The 19451-nt window shown below is 34.1% G+C and overlaps 1 non-coding gene across 1 annotated transcript; it reads left to right on the top strand.

Moving 5' to 3' along the window:
* Window positions 1-3233: 3233 nt before the first annotated feature.
* On the top strand, window positions 3234-3340 carry LOC121218855 (small nucleolar RNA R71). Its single transcript, XR_005915332.1, has one exon. It is a non-coding gene; the product is annotated as a small nucleolar RNA R71 (small nucleolar RNA).
* Window positions 3341-19451: the final 16111 nt, after the last annotated feature.

The following is a 19451-nucleotide window of genomic DNA, read 5'->3' as shown; positions in this document are numbered from 1 at the left end:
TTAGTCGAGTTCCTTCCGAAATTGGTTGATTAAAAATGAATTAAGTGATTAATCTAGAGATATGTTGGTCGATTTTTAGGTTCTAAAAGCTTAGGAATGCTTACACATAAAAAATGATACCAAGTGTGATAGAAATATATTTGAGTCTATTTTCAAAAACATTAAGCATATCTTAATTTTGAATTCTGTAGCTTAAGATATAAATAATTTAGTGACAATGACTCAAGTAGATAGCTCTAAATGATCATATAAGTAAATAGTGAAAACATATATGAATATTTAGCTAGCAAGGGTTACATTAAAAATGGATTACACGGCCAAGGCCAATTTGGGCCGAGTGGGCCATATGAGCACACACGGGCATTTGGGCCCATTTTTACCGGAATGTTTCTAAGGTTGCACGGGTCACCCAAGTAGACTGTGAACCTACTGTAAGGTCGGTAAGCGCTACTTAGACCACTAAATGTGTGAATTTGACTGAATGATATCTGTACTGAGCATGGTAATATCTAAACCGAATATATGTACTGAAATTTCATGATAGCATATCATCCATTGTATGTTGCATTGGATTGGGTTGGGGGTTGTTATTCAGAGGAACTGTACTTAAAGACTTTAAGCCTAATTTACTGGTAGCTCAGTTGTAAACTACTGTTTTGTGCCGCATTCGATACTAGTTGGAGTGTAGGGATGTGTGGGTTGATTATATCCCCACATGGAGTGTAGGGTTGGACGGAGATGGTGTATAGAGGCTAGATGGGTAGGATTTTGCTACTGCATAATAGTTACTGTTACTGATACTGAGATGGGTTAAAGCCCTACTGCATTTTTGACACTGTACTAAGATGGGATAAGGCCCAAACTGTCACTGATACTGAAAAGGGCCTAGGCCCAACACTGTTCAACTGTGCACTATGAATACTGATTGTTTGTTTGTCTATGAAGGATTACACACTGAGTTTACGTAAACTCACCCTTTTTGTTTAATGTGCACAGGTAATCCCCAGACTCAGACGGATCGGTGCGACGGAGGACTCAGCAGTGACCACAGTAATTTTTGGACTACATGGTTTTCAATTTACAATTTATGATTTGATTATTATTGATTATTTAGGTTGTAATTTAAGGACTCTCTTGGACTTTGGTTTTGAATTTTGGGTTTTTATTTATTTAGTTTACTTTATGGATTTATACCTGCTGGTCGTAGGAAATACGATTTCCAAAAAGTAAATATATTTTCTAAACGTATGATCGCTTAGACTGTTTTATTAAAGCTTCCGCAACGAAGGATGTTTCAAAAAAATGTTTTAAATGAATAGAGGCAACTTCCTAAGTTCTAACAAAGGTTTACTAAAGATAATAACATGGAATGTTTTCATTGTAACAACAAGCTTTCAAAAACACTATCGTATGATATTTCTAGATATAGCCATAACGTCTAGGCTGGGTTTGGGGTGTTACAAGCACTTTATCCTTGACTTTGAATTGGTTTGTCTTCTTTAAATGCACATCATGGCATTTCTTTGTCTTTCCTTGTGCTTTATCGATTTCCCATTAGCCTTTGCTCGCCATTCATCTAATTCATCGGCCTACACCATTCGCTCTCCACTCGTCTCTTGATTTTTTTCACCTTCAGATGGATACTGTTCGAACACGTATTCATTAGTAAATTTATGCCAAGAATGTCAAGTCACAGTATTATTAATATTAACATAATAACAAGTATCATCTCGCTCCCTAGGAACTCTAACAAAATCACGTGCTTGAAGAGTAACCTTTTTGTCACCTACACTCAGCACAAACTCAGCAGTTCCCACATCAATAACAATTCTTGCATTGACTAAAAAGGGTCAACCTAAGATTATTGATACCTTAATATCCTCATCCATGTACAATATAACAAAATCAACAGGGAATATAAATTTATCGACTTTAACAAGTATATCTTCAATAGTACCCTTAGGATACCTAATTGGTCTGTCAGCTAATTGAATATTCATCTTAGTGGGTTTTGGTTCCCCGAGAACAAGTTTTTTTAACATTTTATAAGGCATAAAAATTATACTAGCCCCCAAATCAGCCAAAGCTTTTTCAACATTCAAACTACCAATAAGGCAAGGAATAGTAAAACTCCCTAGATCTTTAAGCTTGCTGAGGAGTTTGGTTTGGCGAATGGCCAAGCAATCCTCATTGAGCTCCACAGTTTACAAGTCATCTAACTCCATTTTATTTGTTAACAACTCCTTTAACAATTTTTGCATACTTTGGCATATGCGAAAGGGATTCAGAAAAAGGTAAGTCAATATGCAATTTTTTAAAATGTTTAAGAAATTTACCATATTGTTCTTTTATGCACTGTTGCTTCAATGCTGCTGGATATGGAATTTGTGGTTTGTATTCTCTAACTACCGGTTTATGCTCTTTTTTGCTTTCCTCAACTCCATCATTTTTTTCAATAGCTTCTAGATTCAGTTTCTCTTCAGGGTTGACTAACCCCTTCCACACTTTAAAAAGTGATTGCGTGGACTTGCTCATTTGGGTTAGTTTAGTGTTACTAGGTAAGATACCTTGTTGTCTTTCCAAAACCAGTTTAGCAAGTTGCTTGATTTGATTTTCAAGCCCTTGAATTGATGCTTGCTAATTTTTCAGAGCTATCTTAGTGTTTTAAAATTGAGTTTCGAACACTGAACTAAATTTAGCTCACATCTCCTCAAGGTTTAGTTTCTTTTCTTGCTAATAAGGTTCCTGAAAACCCAAAGGGGATTGTGACTTTTAATTACCTTTACCACACAAAGAATTTTGGATGATTTCTCCATCCTAGATTATAGTTATTGCTATAGGGATTATTTTGAGGCCTAGAATTGTTACCCATAAAGTTGACTTGCTCATGCTCCATGTTAGAACTGAAGGGTAAACATTCTAGATTGATCATCCCCACTCTAATTACATCACATTTCATTACCAAATTTATCATGTTATTGCAACTCAAACCATCAATCTTATTACTCAGTGCTTCCACCTGACTTGCCAACATAGCAACTACATCTAATATTAAAAACACCGGCTTATTTAATCGATTTTGTTCTCATGACTTGCCACTAATAGTTATCCCGTACCATCTCTTCAATAAACTCCTCTTATTATTCAATATTCCACCAGCTGTTGCGTCAATTATTTGCCTAGTCGAGGGATTTAAACCATTACAAAAGGTTTGAACTTGTAACCACAAAGGTAACCCATTATGAAGTCACATTCTCAAAAGATCCTTAAATCTCTCCCATGCATCATGTAATGTTTCCAAATCAATTTGAGCAAAAGAAGAGATATTGATTCTCAACTTTGTTGTTTTACCTGGTGGGATGTACTTCAATAAAAATTTCTCAGTCATCTGATCCCAATTCGTGATAGAACTCCGTGGAAGTGAATTCAACCAATGTTTTTCCTTGCTCCTTAAAGAGAATAGGAACAACCGTAAGCCTATGGAATCATCAGTAACACCATTAATCTTGAAAGTGACACAAATCTCTAGAAAGTTTGATCAAACCAAACATATTGTTGCAGCATTTGAATTGTATTAAGCTTGATCTCAAAATTATTCGTAGAAACTATTGGTCTGACAATACTGAATTCAGCCCAAATCAGAGTAGGCTTAGTATAATCATACATAGTCCGAGGAACGGAACGTACAAGAGGCTGCTGATTATTTTGATTATTATCCATCTTCACAGTAATGTCTGTTTGCTCTTGATCGTCTATTAAAATCTGCTGACCTTGCCCTGCTGATCTTGCCTTGCTTCTCTAACTTCTCTCCGATTTCTGCGAGTAGTATTTCAATCTCACTATAAAAATCTATTGGTTCTAACGAGTTGCCTCTAGTAAAAAACTAAAAGAACCTGTAAGAATCAAACAAAAGAAAAATCAAAATGTAATAATTAAATTAAAAACAAAAAATATTAAAATAAAAATAAAATGGCTAAATTAATAGAAATAAAGTTTTCCTAATATTTTAGTCCCCGACAATGGTGCCAAAAACTTGATGCAGTCGTAAACCAACTAAAAATCTGACTAAGGTAAGTGCACTTATCAATTAATAGTATAGCTACGGTGAGCAAAGATATCATTCCCACAAAGACTAAAAGTACTAGAAATTACCGTCTTTCTATTATTTAACCAATAAATTCGAGTGATTGATTGAAAACTAAAATTAACTAAATTAATTGCTAGCGAACACGAAAAAAACAAATCAAGATATAATCGAGTAAACAACCAAGAAGCGAAAGAATACCTAGGAAAGAATTCAACTAGATTTCATCTGTCATTATCAATCTAAATTACACAATTTCTTCACTTAGTATCTTGATCCGTAGAAATCCCTAAATTATGCTAAAATATTTCTTCAAGAATAAGAGAAACTAGCTCTAGGTTGATTAATTGAAATTTCTTTCTAATTAAAACCCATAGTATCGTATTAACCTGATCTATGGATTCCCCTATTAGAGTTGACTCTAATATGGTAGATTTATGCAATCCTATTTCTAGGATTGCATGCAACTCCACTCAATTATGCATGATCTACTCTTCAACGGGATCAATAATCTAAAAATATCAAACCAAGAATTAAACACACATAATTGAGAACTAGATCTAAGTATTTATTGTGTAAAATAAAAATAAAACAACAGAATTCATCATAGGGCTCATATCTCTAAGTATTTAGAAAATTACTTCATGCTAGCAAATTAAAACATCCAAAATACAGTATAACCACAAGAAACAAAGAAACTCATAATAATCTCCAAAGAACTCAAAAGGGAATCTTCAATCTTGATGGAAATTCGCTTCAAAATCGGCTTCAGTGGTGTTTTTTTAGTTGTTTTCTTGAGTATTCTATGACGACTTACTCCTATTTTCTTAATTTTGTAATATATAGGTCTCAAAATGCCTGAAAAACCCCACAAATTGTTTTTTTTGTTGTTCAGTGTGTAATTTGCAAAATCGACACAACTTGCTACGTGGCCCTGTGGCAGCCTGTGTGGCTTATACGGCCGTGTGTCCAAATCGTGTGGCCCTTGTACCTTGCTCTAATTTTTTATTTTTCGCTCCTTTTTCTCCTAAATACTCTCCTAGTATTAAAATCATGAACTTAAAGGACTAGGATCATAATATTCACCATTAACATCGAATAATCACCTAAAACCACATTAAGAATGAGACTAAAACATGTTATTTTTAGCACCTATCAAACTTCATGGGTCTGATCTCTCAATTGACATCACTTGCACAAGTATAGTTCGTACATATTCTTTGCGTACTCTTGTCCTCCCTTGTATTGGCTCAACTTGAAAATTTGTATACTTACTGCATTGTCACAATTCTCCATTTTTATTGCTCATGCTATAGGCTATAATGAGAACTGATTTCGCTTACACATTTGCACTGATTCATACAGAATGGATTATTACCTCTTTTACTAGTAGGATATATGTGAATTACCTTAGTAATTATTATCATTGTGGATTAACATTCGACGGATTAGGTAATTCTCACTCACCATTTAATTATTTTTAATCACCAACTTGCCAGTACAGTCCCTGTGAGGATGATACTCTTACTCACTACTTTATTACTTCTTGATGATTGTGTATACTTGCACATCAATCGAATCTATATATTTATTTCTGACAATCTCGCCGTAACATTATAGGTCATTTCTCATTGCGACATGATACATTTGATGTTGCGACGTCACATACTATTTCTGTAAATTTCCTTTGGTTAAAAACCTTCAACTTTCCAAAACAATTTGAAACACATTCCATTCATTATCAAACCACAAAAAAATAATGCTAACATCAATTTAAGCACTCCAATAATTCATCCAACCTTATATCAATACTTTATCACTATAAGCTAATTACCTATTGCATTTCGTACTAAGTCATGAACATTTTTAATTATCTCAACAAGAGCATTAGCAATATAGTATATCATATCAAGTTTGAGACCATGTACATTCCATGATCAAATAACCATATTTAAACACTAATTTTTACTACTAAAGTGCACATACACATAGTTACATACCAAAATTGACTCAACTTAGGTACATGCCATACTTAACTCAAGACCGGATATAAAAACATTGCTGAGTTGGGAAAAATATAATATCATTTTCAACCAATTAGATTATGTCACATGTATTAAATAATCAATTATATTATGCCATGTGTATCAAAATGATTTATTTTTAAATTTTTAAGTTTTTTAAATTTTTTTATTAAAAATGAGTTAATTAGTTAACTCATGTTCTCTCTCTAGATTCATTTATTATTCTCCAATTTTGATCAAAAACTAAATTTTAGACTTAAATAACCCAAAAACCAATTTTCAAAGATGTTTAGTGAAGTAGGCAAAATAAGAATAAAAAATTTCAAATTTAGTGGCAATAACATATTCACACCATTAAAGACTTATTTGGTGAGCTATTCTTGGAAATTATTTCAAAGCTTTCTTTTAGAAACTCCAAATCTCAACAACACCATTTTTCCTGATAAACAGGGCCCAGTTTACTGAAAACCAACATTTTATTCACTAATATATGAGAAACCCATGGCATCAAATTGAAAAAAATTGATTCAGGAAGTTGGTGGAACTCTATATATGAATAGGCCAAGTTCTTCTTTTTAATAAACTTCAATAGTCGATCTACACCACTGTAAACGGAAAAATATATAAGATTTTTTCTATATAATTCATTATCGTTTTACTTAAAATTGTTGTTAAAACCAAGTAATTGTTTAATAAATTAATGAAATATGTGAAAATATGAAATTGGGACATAGAAATTATTAAAATGTGATTTTATGTTTTATTATATAGTTTTCATACATAAAATGGCTTATTTTATATTAATTTCAGCATATTATATTTTTAAGCTATGAAGTGGGCCATGCATAATTAAATAAAATAATAAAATATAATGTTATATTTTAATAATTCATTTTAAATATTTCATTAATAAAATTAGGTTTAATTAATTAAGTAAATTGATTAATTAAAGTGGTTAAATTAATTCATTTGGTCCTCTAAACTATCTACTATTTTTTATAAGTCTGAGAGTTTTCTTCTAATTGCAAAACCGTCCAAAGTGGGGACCAAGTCAACCTAATTTTCGGCTGCACAAGGCTGATTATAAACCAAATTATTGGTTTAATTATACAAGGCCCTTGAAGAGTTAAATAAATCAGAGATTTTCCCGAAGATTTGTTGGTGACCGAGTCTTAGTCCTAAGTTGTTGTGGCATTAAAATTGACCAAAAATCAACGAAAAATCAGCCACATTTCCTCAAATTAAGGACGACCACTCTTGGAGGATGTTTCAAAGGATGGACACTCCTATTTTTAGCAAACTAGCTCCCTTGCTTCACCTATAAATAAGAGCTCATTTCTCACTTTTTCAATCATCCCTCTCATCTCTCATCCTCTCTCTCAACTCTCTTAGCTCTCATGTAACACCCCGTACCCGAGACCGTTGCCGGAGTCGGACACGAGGGGTTCACAGACTAAATTCGCTTACTATTGCAGTCCATTTTAAATTTTCCAGGCAAGCTGGCTAACTGCGTCACTGTCACCTTAAAAATCATATCTTGAGTTTCACAACTCGAAAATCAGCTTCGTGATTTTTCCCTGAAACTAGACTCATATATGCATCTACAAATTTTTTCTAGAATTTTTGGTCGGGCCAATTAATACAGTTTATTAGTCAAAGTCTCCCATGTTATAGGGATCGACTACACTGACCTTTGCGCATTACGACTTGGATATCTCCCTGTACAGGGCTTCAATACTGATGTCGTTTGTTTCTATAGAAACTAGACTCAAAAAGGAATCTATTCATATATGGAATGACTTCTAATTATCTCTGGTTAATTTATAATGAATTTACAAAGTCGGAACAGGGAATCCAGAAACCGTTCTGGCCCTGTCTCACGAAAACTTTAGCATCTCATAATATACTGTTCATATGAACGTTTCGTTACTTTCCTATGAAAATAGATTCATCAAGGTTCGTTTTCATAATTTATTCACTATTTAATTCCATTCCTACTATTTTTAGTGATTTTCCAAATCTACATCACTACTGCTGTCAGCATCTGCCTTTAAGGTAGACTTTACCTATTTCATAGTTTCCATGATTCAACTAGCCCTTTTAGCATAAATAGCACAAATTATGATAGTGATTAACCATTCCCATGGCCAATCCTTGTTAAGCATATCCATACCAAATGAGTATAACATTATGCTCAAACATATATAAGCCATTTTCGCATGGCTATCCAAAATTATACAAATCCAAAGGGTCCATGACCCACAACAAAAAGGGTAGTCCTATACATGCCATTTCGAAGTTCAACCAAAATTGTACCAAAAGGGGCTTTGATAGTGTGGGCGACTTCGACTTCAAAATCCCGAGTCCGATAGCTGAAGAACCAAAATCTATAAAACAAAGAATCAAAGAAATGGAGTAAGCATTTAATGCTTAGTAAGTTTTAAGCAAGACAAAGTGTTCTCAATCACTATTATTGGTCATTCATTTCAACTGTTAGATGAAGTTAATCTAGAGCTTCATCTCGATCTATAATATCATTAAACGCAACACTTGGCTGCCACATATATACTTTCGAATAATAATGACCTAGATGGTCAAATATTTCCAAATCATATTCTCACATTTGGAGTTATAATATTAATCACATTTACCTACCTCTTTGATACTGATAATTCACCTCGAAATCACTCCACCGATGAGTAAGTAATACGTACCTGAACATCTTGAATACATAATACTTATTTGATGGTAACTTAATGCAGATACTCAATATCAAAGTCTTACTTGAATCCAAGCATTTAGCCGTCGGGTCTTTAAAGCTCGGATATAGTACGAGCACGAAGCCTACGGACATTAATCAGGATAATACTCTCGCATAAAGCCTGCGGGGTTTTAACCCGGATATAGTACTGACACAATTGCCCTTCGGGACTTATCACATTTACACACTTTCACATCCATCACGTTGGCCACTCGGCCCTGTCACATATATACACTTTCACATTCATCACATCGGCCATTAGGCCTCATCACATATATACACTTTCACATTCATCACATCGGCTATTAGGCCTTATCACATATATACACTTTCACATTCATCACATCGGCCATTAGGCCTTATCACATATATATACACTTTCACATTCATCACATCGGCCATTAGGCCTTATCACATATATATACACTTTCACATTCATCACATTGGCCATTCGGCCTTATCACATATATACACTTTCACATTCATCACATCAGCCATTAGGCCTTATCACATATATATACATTCACATCACAATTATCCAAATATACTTCACATATCACATATACTATCATGTATACACTTCGTCTTGGCCGAATCTACATTAATCATTTCCCAATGAATAATTCAATTTCACGCCATACTATCATTTCATATTCGAATACTCATAAACTTACAATTTCACAAATTTTAATATCAAAGATCCATCTAACACTCATGTATCGTTTTACAATATCACGACTTAGAATTCACGTATGGGTTTAATCAATAGCTTATGAGTAACTAAAACAAGTTTTATCCATGTTTACAACAAAATCACATATTCACTACGAGCTGTTTTCCTGAGCAGTAGTCACTAAATTATTTATAACTGGAGCTACAAAACTCCAAATCAGTTGCCGTTAATTTTCCCTGAATATAGACTCGTATATCTTCCATCCATAAAATTTTCAGAATTTTAGGTTTGGCCAATCAATACCATATTTTTCTTAAAAGTTTCCCCTGTTTCACTGTTTGACTAATCTGACCACTCTTCACTACGAATCAAATTTCTCATTTTACAGAATTCAAAATGTGTTTTATTTGATTTTATTTGAAACTAGACTCATTAAGGGGTCTAAGAATATAAATTTTATCTTATAACCATTTTTGTACAATTTATAATGATTTTCTAAAAACAGAACAGGGGATTTCGGAGTCATTCTGGCACCGTCTCACACAACTTTAAATATCTCTTTATAGGAAATTTGTTTGCTCACAAGGTCTCTTTTATAAGAAACTAGACTAATTAAGCCTTGATTACATATTTTATTCAGCCTATAATTCCACACCAACAATTTATAGTGATTTTCTAAAATCACGTTACTGCTGCTGTCCAAAGCAAATTATTACAATTTGCTCTTAACTTTCCAAGTCCAAACACATATGAACTTACCATTTGAGTTTAAGACATATCATGGCCACATCATATCTTATTAAATCAACTCATTATGTCCTATTATGATTGAATTTACTCAACGTTTAATCACTTAAAACTTACCTCGGATGTGGTCGAACGATTTCGGCGGCTATTCGATCACTTTTTTCCTTCCCTTTATCGGATTTAGATCCCCTTTGCTCCTGAGCTTAATTTAAACAAATAAATTCATTTAATATTTTCACTTGGGCAATTCCATTCAATACATGTATGTCATACAATTTAAGTACAATGACCTTGCTCAATACTATTTAAACATCATGCATTACCGAACTTTATCAACACCATCTAACTTCATATAGAAACACATATCGTCCTAGGTCGGTACACAAGTCAAATGCATCATTTAAATTGTCAAAGTCCACAATTTAGTCATATTTCTCTATCATAGTTTCTTCACTTAAACCGAATTAACAAGCCCATATAGTCTTTGGCCGAATGCTATTTAACCCAAGTCATCAAGAATTTCATTATTTAACATCTTAGATATCCATAGCTAAATAGGTTATTTGTACATATATATATATACATAAGTGCATAGATACTATGTTACTAACAATTATTTCCTTGCTTAGCAGCCGAACCAATATACACATTACTTCATATCTACCCGTCACGTTTTCTCTACTTAACCCGAATAAACTTGCACATAAGGTCCTTGGCCGAACCTCACTAAAACAAGTCAACCAAAATCTTAGTATTTATCTTGTGTATAAAATCGCAAAAACATCAAACCCTTAATGTCTATGTACAAGGCCGAATCTTAACATGATCCAACCTCCAACTCATTCCGTTCAACAACCAAAACCGAATGCTCAAGCCATCACCGAGATTTCGAAATTTTGCCATGGTTTGTGTAAGAAATTTGCTAATTAACTAGAAACAAGTTTAAAACTTAAGAATTTAACACAACATACTAACCTCCCCTTAAGCTCAAGGTGACCGAAACCTCTCTTCTTCCTCCTTTCAAACCGGCCAAGAAGAACCAAAGGATGAAGCCTTTCTTTTCTTTTTTTTTCTAGTTTCGGCAAAATGGGGGAACAACCACACACTTTTTTTTTGTTTTCATCATATTCCCTTTCATTATTTTATTCCCATGCTCCTTATTTTATCATACTTCCCATGAAACACTAACTTAACATGTTTATGACATGTTCTTGCCCATCACACTTGGTCTACCATACTTGTCATGGTCGGCCACTACTAATTAGGGGGGAAATTGACATGCAAGTCCCCCCTTTTTATTTCATGCACTAATAGATCCTTATGCTTTGACCTATCACATTTCAAAATTTTCTCACATAAGTCCTATTTACTAAAATTCACTTACTATTAACAAAATTCAAACATGAAATTTTCACACATGCATATGTACATATAATGAGCATCAACTATGACGGTTAATTATCTTTATGACTAGGTTTAGTGGTCCCGAAACCACTTTCCGACTAGGGTCACTTTAGGGGTATCACAACTCTTCCCCCCTTTAGGGATTTTCGTCCTCGAAAATTTCTACCGATGCATAGTTTAGGATAACGTCCTCTTATTGAATTATATCCATATAAACATTAGCTCATCGATAGCAATTGTAATTCATTACTGATTTCGCATCGATCCATAAAATCATTTTCTTATCTTAAAACAAATACATAAACATTTCTACAAGTATGCACATATATCTCATTTTCTTGATTTCATAAGCAATAATCACTTAATTTAATTCACAAATGCATTTCAAACACATATTAAGCACATATTAACATGTATAATTCACATCATCAACCCACATATTTGTAACCCACATTTTCATTCATGTATAAGCTGTAATCTGACCAAAAGTACACATAAACTCAAACATCCCAATAAATATCCTTAATAACTGCATCATATCTCACTATTCAACTTATTTAGTATACATAACATAATATAATATGAACTCACAATTTTTTTTTACTTTTATTTGATTTTCACATACCTTCCGTACATACCTGTATCACTTATTCTGATCTTACTTTATTTATCATCTTAAATATACCCGTTGAATCATTCGAAATCATTACGGATACTCATTAAGCACATATAGCTCTTACAATGCCATGTCCTAGATATGGTCTTACATATGCTCACATATCGAGCCGATGCCATGTCCCAGACATGGTCTTACACACTATCTCAAATCAATGCCTTCGTCCCAGACGAGGTCTTACATGAATTCCACTTCACACACTTAGTGCCCACTGACCGATCTCGCACTCATAGTGCTCAATTAAAGGAATTCGCACACACACAGTGCCTCTAATCATTCGTTATTACACATTGAAATGACTTAACCAAGTCTATAAACATCATGTATGTACACTTTTAAACATATCATCTCATTTAAATTTGAATTCGTATAGTAATGAATACTTAAACTTTGCTCAAATTACCGGCACGAAGCCTACTAGGCACGAAGGCCCGAATACACGTCACTAGCATGATTGCTCTTCGGGACCTAGCCCGGATATAACACCAGCACGAATGCTCTTCGGGGTTTAGCACGGATATATCACTAGCACGAATGCTCTTCGGAACTTAGTCCGGATACATCACTAGCACGAATGCTCTTCGAGACTTAGCCCGGATACATCACTAGCACGAATGCTCTTCGGGACTTAGCCCGGATACATCACTAGCATGAATGCTTTTCGGGACTTAGCCCGAGTACATCACTAGCACGAATGCTCTTCGGGACTTAGCCCGGGTACATCACTAGCATGAATGCTCTTCGGGACTTAGCCCGGATACATCACTAGCATGAATGCTCTTCGGGACTTAGCCCGGATACATCACTAGCACGAATGCTCTTCGGGACTTAGCCCGGATCATCGTCGAGACCTTTAGCTCGGATGAAATCTCCACACAAGGCCAGCAAATTTTAATCCGGACATAATCTCTGTACATAGCCATCGGGTCTTTACCCGGACATAATCTCTTCATATAGTCAGCGGGTCTTTAAACTCGGATTCACATCACTGAGTCTCATACATATTTATTCACATGTTATCATGTTTCACATGGCACAAATCACATTTATAATTTAATCAATTCATTCACATGTAAACATATAACATGATTCTTGACTTTAAGTCGTAAATATCATTCAAATCTAATACATGTATGCTTCTTTTACTAAACTTTCAGCTCAATAAGCAATCACACAAAAGCATATATCCCCAATCTCTTCCTTTGTTCATTTCTCTAATAACCTTATTATGATAAGGACAATGGGACATCATTCATCTATCATACATGTATATCATGGCATTTTAAGTTAAATACCAAATTCAATTACTCAAAACTTACTTATGTTATACCCTTCTCAATATTGACACATCATAAGCATGTCTCAGTCCTCTCAATACCATCTGCTACAGCTCGATCGGGATCGGAATTCATTACAATAAATAAACACATTTTCAATTGTCAGAAATCACCACACTATCAAATAATCACATAATGGCATGTATAGCTAGACCCAAACGTATTACGGTAGTCCTAGAATTGACTAAACCGTAGCTCTGATACCAATAAAATTGTAACACCCCGTACCCGAGACCGTTGCCGGAGTCGGACACGAGGGGTTCACAGACTAAATTCGCTTACTATTGCAGTCCATTTTAAATTTTCCAGGCAAGCTGGCTAACTGCGTCACTGTCACCTTAAAAATCATATCTTGAGTTTCACAACTCGAAAATCAGCTTCGTGATTTTTCCCTGAAACTAGACTCATATATGCATCTACAAATTGTTTCTAGAATTTTTGGTCGGGCCAATTAGTACAGTTTATTAGTCAAAGTCTCCCATGTTATAGGGATCGACTACACTGACCTTTGCGCATTACGACTTGGATATCTCCCTGTACAGGGCTTCAATACTGATGTCGTTTGTTTCTATAGAAACTAGACTCAAAAAGGAATCTATTCATATATGGCATGACTTCTAATTATCTCTGGTTAATTTATAATGAATTTCCAAAGTCGGAACAGGGAATCCAGAAACCGTTCTGGCCCTGTCTCACGAAAACTTTAGCATCTCATAATATACTGTTCATATGAACGTTTCGTTACTTTCCTATGAAAATAGATTCATCAAGGTTCGTTTGCATAATTTATTCACTATTTAATTCCATTCCTACTATTTTTAGTATTTTTCCAAATCTACATCACTACTGCTGTCAGCATCTGCCTTTAAGGTAGACTTTACCTATTTCATAGTTTCCATGATTCAACTAGCCCTTTTAGCATAAATAGCACAAATTATGATAGTGATTAACCATTCCCATGGCCAATCCTTGTTAAGCATATCCATACCAAATGAGTATAACATTATGCTCAAACATATATAAGCCATTTTCGCATGGCTATCCAAAACTATACAAATCCAAAGGGTCCATGACCCACAACAAAAAGGGTAGTCCTATACATGCCATTTCGAAGTTCAACCAAAATTGTACCAAAAGGGGGCTTTGATAGTGTGGGCGACTTCGACTTCAAAATCCCGAGTCCGATAGTTGAAGAACCAAAATCTATAAAACAGAGAATCAAAGAAACGGAGTAAGCATTTAATGCTTAGTAAGTTTTAAGCAAGACAAAGTGTTCTCAATCACTATTATTGGTCATTCATTTCAACTGTTCGATGAAGTTAATCTAGAGCTTCATCTCGATCTATAATATCATTAAACGCAACACTTGGCTGCCACATATATACTTTCAAATAATAATGACCTAGATGGTCAAATATTTCCAAAGCATATTCTCACATTTGGAGTTATAATATTAATCACATTTACCTACCTCTTTGATACTGATAATTCACCTCGAAATCACTCCACCGATGAGTAAGTAATACGTACCTGAACATCTTGAATACATAATACTTATTTGATGGTAACTTAATGCAGATACTCAATATCAAAGTCTTACTTGAATCCTAGCATTTAGCCGTCGGGTCTTTAAAGCTCGGATATAGTACGAGCACGAAGCCTACGGACATTAATCAGGATAATACTCTCGCATAAAGCCTGCGGGGTTTTAACCCGGATATAGTACTGACACAATTGCCCTTCGGGACTTATCACATTTATACACTTTCACATCCATCACGTTGGCCACTCGGCCCTGTCACATATATACACTTTCACATTCATCACATCGGCCATTAGGCCTTATCACATATATACACTTTCACATTCATCACATCGGCCATTAGGCCTTATCACATATATATACACTTTCACATTCATCACATCGGCCATTAGGCCTTATCACATATATATACTCTTTCACATTCATCACATTGGCCATTCGGCCTTATCACATATATACACTTTCACATTCATCACATCGGCCATTAGGCCTTATCACATATATATACATTCACATCACAATTATCCAAATATACTTCACATATCACATATACTATCATGTATACACTTTGTCTTGGCCGAATCTACATTAATCATTTCCCAATGAATAATTCAATTTCACGCCATACTATCATTTCATATTCGAATACTCATAAACTTACAATTTCACAAATTTTAATATCAAAGATCCATCTAACACTCATGTATCGTTTTACAATATCACGACTTAGAATTCACGTATGGGTTTAATCAATAGCTTATGAGTAAATAAAACAAGTTTTATCCATGTTTACAACAAAATCACATATTCACTACGAGCTGTTTTCCTGAGCAGTAGTCACTAAATTATTTATAACTGGAGCTACAAAACTCCAAATCACTTGCCGTTAATTTTCCCTGAATTTAGACTCGTATATATTCCATCCATAAAATTTTCAGAATTTTAGGTTTGGCCAATCAATACCAGATTTTTCTTAAAGTTTCCCCTGTTTCACTGTTTGACTAATCTGACCACTCTTCACTACGAATCAAATTTCTCATTTTACAAAATTCAAAATGTGTTGTATTTGATTTTATTTGAAACTAGACTCATTAAGGAGTCTAAGAATATAAATTTTATCTTATAACCATTTTTGTACAATTTATAATGATTTTCTAAATACAGAACAGGGGATTTCGGAGTCATTCTGACACCGTCTCACACAACTTTAAATATCTCTTTATAGGAAATTTTTTTGCTCACAAGATCTCTTTTATAAGAAACTAGACTAATTAAGCCTTGATTACATATTTTATTCAGCCTATAATTCCACACCAACAATTTATAGTGATTTTCTAAAATCACGTTACTGCTGCTGTCCAAAGCAAATTATTACAATTTGCTCTTAACTTTCCAAGTCCAAACACATATGAACTTACCATTTGAGTTTAAGACATATCATGGCCACATCATATCGTATTAAATCAACTCATTATGTCCTATTATGATTGAATTTACTCAACGTTTAATCACTTAAAACTTACCTCGGATGTGGTCGAACGATTTCGGCGGCTATTCGATCACTTTTTTCCTTCCCTTTATCGGATTTAGATCCCCTTTGCTCTTGAGCTTAATTTAAACAAATAAATTCATTTAATATTTTCACTTGGGCAATTCCATTCAATACATGTATGTCATACAATTTAAGTACAATGACCTTGCTCAATACTATTTAAACATCATGCATTACCGAACTTCATCAACACCATCTAACTTCATATAGAAACACATATCGTCCTAGGTCGGTACACAAGTCAAATGCATCATTTAAATTGTCAAAGTCCACAATTTAGTCATATTTCTCTATCATAGTTTCTTCACTTAAACCGAATTAACAAGCCCATATAGTCCTTGGCCGAATGCTATTTAACCCAAGTCATCAAGAATTTCATTATTTAACATCTTAGATATCCATAGCTAAATAGGTTATTTGTACATACATATATATACATAAGTGCATAGATACTATGTTACTAACAATTATTTCCTTGCTTAGCAGCCGAACCAATATACACATTACTTCATATCTACCCGTCACGTTTTCTCTACTTAAACCGAATAAACTTGCACATAAGGTCCTTGGCCGAACCTCACTAAAACAAGTCAACCAAAATCTTAGTATTTATCTTGTGTATAAAATCGCAAAAACATCAAACTCTTAATGTTTATGTACAAGGCCGAATCTTAACATGATCCAACCTCCAACTCATTCCTTTCAACAACCAAAACCGAATGCTCAAGCCATCACCGAGATTTCGAAATTTTGCCATGGTTTGTGTAAGAAATTTGCTAATTAACTAGAAACAAGTTTAAAACTTAAGAATTTAACACAACATACTAACCTCCCCTTAAGCTCAAGGTGACCGAAACCTCTCTTCTTCCTCCTTTCAAACCGGCCAAGAAGAACCAAAGGATGAAGCCTTTCTTTTCTTTTCTTTTTTTTTTTCTAGTTTCGGCAAAATGGGGGAACAACCACACACTTTTTTTTTGTTTTCATCATATTCCCTTTCATTATTTTATTCCCATGCTCCTTATTTTATCATACTTCCCATGAAACACTAACTTAACATGTTTATGACATGTTCTTGCCCATCACACTTGGTCTACCATACTTGTCATGGCCGGCCACTACTAATTAGGGGGGAAATTGACATGCAAGTCCCCCCTTTTTATTTCATGCACTAATAGATCCTTATGCTTTGACCTATCACATTTCAAAATTTTCTCACATAAGTCCTATTTACTAAAATTCACTTACTATTAACAAAATTCAAACATGAAATTTTCACACATGCATATGTACATATAATGAGCATCAACTATGACGGTTAATTATCTTTATGACTCGGTTTAGTGGTCCCGAAACCACTTTCTGACTAGGGTCACTTTAGGGGTATCACATCTCACGCCGATCATCATCCTTGCATAAGAATTTTAGCCAATTAGCCTCTTAAAGAGCCCTTGGTCAACTACCTTGGAGAACCATCAGCAAAGGAGCAACGCAAAGAAGTGAAGGAGCCTCATCCGTCAGAGTCTTGGGTGACAGCCACTCTGAATTGGGTTTAATATTTCTTTTCTTTAGTTTAATTTAAAGATGTTTGATATGTGTTCTTTGTTCTTGTTTACAACAATGATAGCTTAAAACTATTTCAGCTAGGATAATTATTTTGATTAAATAATATTTATTTGATTCATGCTTGTAATTTTTGTGTCTCAATCGATCATGTTTTCGATTAAAATCAAGTCTGTATTTCATTCATACGTGATTGAAATGCACCTGAATTGAAATGCACTTGACAACGGCTAATGGACGCATAATTGAAATGTGCATGCTCAATTTAGATCCTAACTCGATTAAATTGTAGGTTGTATAACAACCCTACTCGGCTCTGTTATCTGCATAGTTTTTAGATTTGTGAGATTAAATTGTTTCAAACCTAACACGTCCCTGTAACCTAACATGAATGCTAAGAAACCCTTAGTAAATAAGGATCAGTAAAATGCGTATTTACTAAGTAAAGGATTCCGAAAGGACCTAATTTGGTTTCCGAACTCATGAAAGATCGAGTTGCCATGAAATATTTTTTTGAATATTATTAAGCATGATGATAATAAATTAAGTTTAATTAATGTAATTGTCTTAGTTTATTTATGTTATAATTGTTGCAAATTGTGTTAAATTTTGCTAAAATCTATTTCATTCATATAGTCTGCATATTAGGATAATTTACATTACGGATCATTGAATCTAGTTTGCATATTTGGTCTGCCACCTTGGAGAACTATCAGCAAAAGGAGCAACGCAAAGAAGCGAATGAGCCTTATCAGTTAGAGTCTTGGGGATAGCCACTCTGAATTGGGTTTAATCTTTCTTTTCTTTAATTTAATTTAAAGATGTTTGCTATGTGTTCTTTGTTCTTGTTTACAACAATGATAGCTTAAATTTATTTAAGCTAGGATTATTTTGATTAAACAATATTTATTTGATTCATGCTTATAATGTTTGCGCCTCAATCGATCATGTTTTCAACTAAAATCAAGTATGCATTTTGTTCATACGTGATTCAAATGCACCTGAATTAGCTGAGTGATCCTAACCAGACTACGGCTAATGGATGCATAATTGAAATGTGCATGCTTAATTTAGATCCTAACCCGATTAA

Source organism: Gossypium hirsutum, chromosome D06, assembly GCF_007990345.1.
Source record: "Gossypium hirsutum isolate 1008001.06 chromosome D06, Gossypium_hirsutum_v2.1, whole genome shotgun sequence".
In the NCBI taxonomy this organism is placed as follows: domain Eukaryota; kingdom Viridiplantae; phylum Streptophyta; class Magnoliopsida; order Malvales; family Malvaceae; genus Gossypium; species Gossypium hirsutum.
The sequence above is the reverse complement of the archived record's forward strand: the minus strand, read 5'-3'. Positions and strand labels throughout refer to the sequence as shown.